This window comes from Coenobita brevimanus, chromosome 107 (genome assembly GCF_032717465.1).
Source record: "Coenobita brevimanus isolate Jiangsu-jjx chromosome 107, ASM3271746v2, whole genome shotgun sequence".
Taxonomy (NCBI): Eukaryota; Metazoa; Arthropoda; class Malacostraca; order Decapoda; family Coenobitidae; genus Coenobita; species Coenobita brevimanus.
This window is the reverse complement of record NC_137060.1, coordinates 5,693,931-5,698,158: the sequence shown is the minus strand read 5'-3', so window position 1 is coordinate 5,698,158 and position 4,228 is coordinate 5,693,931.

The following is a 4,228-nucleotide window of genomic DNA, read 5'->3' as shown; positions in this document are numbered from 1 at the left end:
GCTGTAACTTGTCAATCCACCTCTCACAAAACAGTCCACTATGACACACCTCCATAAAGAAGTCTATATAACCACCTCTGTTCACTTTAGTTCCTTCTCTCCTTGTTTAAGATACTTTCTCCCCCAACTCAGGGCAGAGACATGACAGTCTGTTTCCTTGAGCACAGCAGTCATCCCATATTATGCAACACACCTTTATATGTCTTTTTTTTTTTTTTTTTTTTTTTTTTAAACCCCAGGGTAGGTTTGAGACCAAAGGGTCAAGAGTTTGCGCCCTACCTGGGTAGCTGACCTGCTGGGAGAGGTAGTGCTCTCCCATCACCTAGTGGGGCTATACAATCCGTTGAGGTCTATCCGTGGGTTTCCCCGATTTATTTAAAAAAAAAAAAAAAAAAGTCTTTACCTTGACACTAATACCCACCGTCCATACTAATACAAGTAAAAGGTGTCTCACTCGAAACTTCTAAGATGGTATTAGCATGAATGTTTTTTGACATGTCTTTGGGTCTTGTGAATGATCATCAAACTGTTACAATGAAATTCAGATCATCAGGTGTTCCCTTCTGCAGCGAAGATGCAGCTCACATTGTACATCTTTTCAGGCAGTAAATAAGTTCTCTGACCGCACTGCTTTCAAAATTTTAAGTTTACCTTACAGGTTTTCTCCACACAGTCAGCCATAAAGTGTTGGCAATGGAATTGCCATTCAGTATTATGAAGAATCATTAACATGCTGCTGAGAAGTGAATGTACTACAGTATTTCAGACAAAAGTACTAACAGTCCCCTGCCACTGTTGTGTCCTAACTTCCACATTTCCCATTCTTCAATGAATGTCAGAGTATCCTTTTTTCCCATATTCTCAGATGTTTCATTCTGGTATCACAAAAATTTGCCATTACACTTGCATCTCCACAGCCAGCAATGAAGTGTTAAGTGAACTTTTGATCATAATAGTACTGTACAGTATCTTACTTTCCCTGACTCTGCTCTTGTGAACATAATCAGGTTATGTTTTCCACACATACCAGACTGGTGTCCATATGCCAGCAGATACCATAGATATTACCCTGTAGATATATTTTTAATAATTTGGGTACAGAAGGAAAAATATGCTTTCAGGCAGGTATATAATTATACCTTTGTTCTAGTAACATAAAATTTTTCAAAGCAGTATTTTTTGTTCACTGATTATGCTTTATTTACTATAATATTTACTATAATAATAAGCTTGGTTTCATTGTCCTGGTTAATTTTTGGAAAAGTGATGCAGTGACAAGATTTAACTGGCACCCGTTTATTCAGGTGATCTCAGTGCAAGGAAATTCCCTTAAGAAAAATTTAAAAAATAAAACTAAGACTGAACACAAAGTGAAGCAAGTAGATTTGCTTATCTATCTTGTTGAAGACTGACACTTTTAGGATGTGCTAAACGCTTGCATTTCCTTATTTAATCTGCCTTCTTACAGTGGACACACACATTATGAAGTAAGGTTACACACTCAGTGACCACTTCTTGGGTTTTGTGGAGATCAGAGAGAGTACCCCAGGCCTAAGAATGCTCAGGACGAGGGTGTTTGTTAGTGATTAATGCGGTTAGGGCAGGGAAGCTCCCTCAGAATATGAAATCTTTGCACATTGAACTTTTAACAGATAATCAAGGTAACTGGTTGGCAACTCAGAGATGGAGTGAAAGGAAGAAGCAGACAGAGAGCAAGATGATGAGATAAGATGAGGATATTAGCTGGGATTGGATTGCACTTGCCGGCAGCTACTAGGTCTTAACAGGAAAAGATTGGAGAGGCCTTTGTTCTGAAGTGGACTGACTAAAGCTGCAGTTATGATGATGATGATAATGATGCAATCTTACACCATCTTTAGGTTGGAATAAGGGTCAGATTGATGCTGGTGATAATAGTATCAGGGGAAAAAAAAGAAAAAAAAGGAAAAAAAAAAAAAAGTCAAGGGAACTGGAGAGTACAGTGGCTCAAGAAAGAAAAGTGGCCAATATGTGAAGGATTTGACAGAGCAAAAACAACTGAGAGGCTGCAAGAGAACTGCATGAAGGAAGCATGGTAAACTATCTATCTATCTATTGCCAGACGCCATAATCCCGTAAGGGGTGACCATTTGACTCTGAGTTATTTGTTTTACGGGGAGGGGCACTAACCCTCCACCAACCCACTTGTTGACACGTAGGGAATACGTATGGTTTGGTTATATGGTTACCACCCAGCATTGTAAATGGTTTACTGGCTTACAGGAAACCATTTGGCTTGTCACTCAATGTAAAGCCACCGGCAAAGGAAAGAAAAGCAATAAGAAGTGACAGGAAAGACGGGAGAAATAAGAAGAGAGGGGGGCAGGCACAGAAAAAGAATGATAAAAGCTAAGGAAGAAGTAGGCAGCACTACATCAAGTGAGTGGATGATGGTCACCACCACCTACCACTAATGGTAAACCAAGAAGGTGAATGTGTTGCAAACAGTCTCATAACTCATATAGCACAGCAATTAGTTATTCATAGAGGTTCCGTTGTTGATCCTGACTGCACTTCCGTGAATGCCTAGCCCTTCTCACTTTTGGGCTCTTACCAACTTATAGGCTCATAATCTGGGTGGCATAAGAGGGTTCAAAGCACATTATATTACCAATTTATTTTGAATATTACACCTGAAATAATGTCTTCTGACTTATTTACATTGTTTTTATTCAGTACAGTCACACCTTGGTATGTAATGAAGTTACATCAAGTGCAACTCATCGCATAACGATATCGTATACCAAGGTTGATATAACATGGATTCAGTGGGGATAGGAAGGGGTTCCACAACCTATTGTAAAAAAAAGGCTTAGGCTTGCAATCAGTAGCACTATGCTTTCCAATAGGGGAAGCATCCTTGCCAAGCACGATTTCCAAGTCAAAAGTTTCAGTATTTCACAAACAGAAAAGTTATCACTCCACTTGCTGTACTTCTTTGTGACTACCACCATATTCTAATCTCTTGTTACAACTCAGCATTCAAGACAGAAAGTTATGGCATTCTACACCTAATTAAAGTGAACAGAATATGGGATAGCAACAAAATGTCTTAAAAATGTTTCTACTGCCATAGATGAAACTCAGTTTGGGTCTCACTTATCATTTAAAATGTGCTTGCATGCGCTGGCCCTGGTCATTTAATGGCAGATCTCTGGTAGCCTCCCTATACAGTCTCTTATCCCTGAAGTCACGTTCTGTGATCTCATCCTAGGTCTTTTTTGGTATGCCTCTCACAGCTCTTCCTTAGACATTCACACCTCACCTGCACCCAAATATCATCCTCCATCCTATCAACTTGCCCAAACTGCCTCAATCTACCCCTCATCATAACTCTCCATGGGGTAGGGGAATCTCCTGGGTACAGGGAAAGAATACAACCCTTGTACAGTATTGTATTCCCTGCATGTTGTAAGAGGTGGCTAAAAGGTAGAAGGTGGTGGAGGCTGGTAATCCCACTGCCCTCTACATACTTTGAATCTGCAATGTTGAATCTCTTTACAGCAATTCTGCAAACACTGCATCTAAAAATGCCACCTCTGTCAATGCAGTATTTATCAATGTTCTTACCAGCGTCAACACTGGTGCCTTCTACTTTATTGCCATAGAGCCATTTTCTGGCTTGGTGCTAGTTCTTTGTTTTTCCTTCTTTCCTCATCACAACACCGGTACATTCAAGTCCCATCCTCCCTCTCAACTCTTCAATTGCAATTCTAGCCCCCTCAGGCCTCAAATTCAAGGACACACTACACATCCATCTAATAATTGTCATTTCTCTACGTTTCAGCCTACAAATGGGGTCCTTAGTATCATAACATCCCAAGCGCCGTTTTTTAAAATAATGAGAAACGCCTCCAAAGTCTGGCAACTTTCAAACACGTACATCTCAGGAAATAAGACAGATATTGCATTGCTTTTTGTTTCTAAATGTAGTGGAAGGTCTCAGCTGTAAATCCTATCATTTACTTGGAGAGACAGACAGATAGACAGAGAAACATTAAATTTTATTTCACATACACAGTACATACTACACTCACACATATTTACTTAAAGAGAGAGAGAGAGAAACAATAAGTTTTATTTCACATAAACAGTGTACGCTACACTTTCACACACACGTTACTAACTCAATTTTACTGTCATTATGAACACTCATTGTCACCAAAGTCATTGTAGTAGTGGTAGTTGT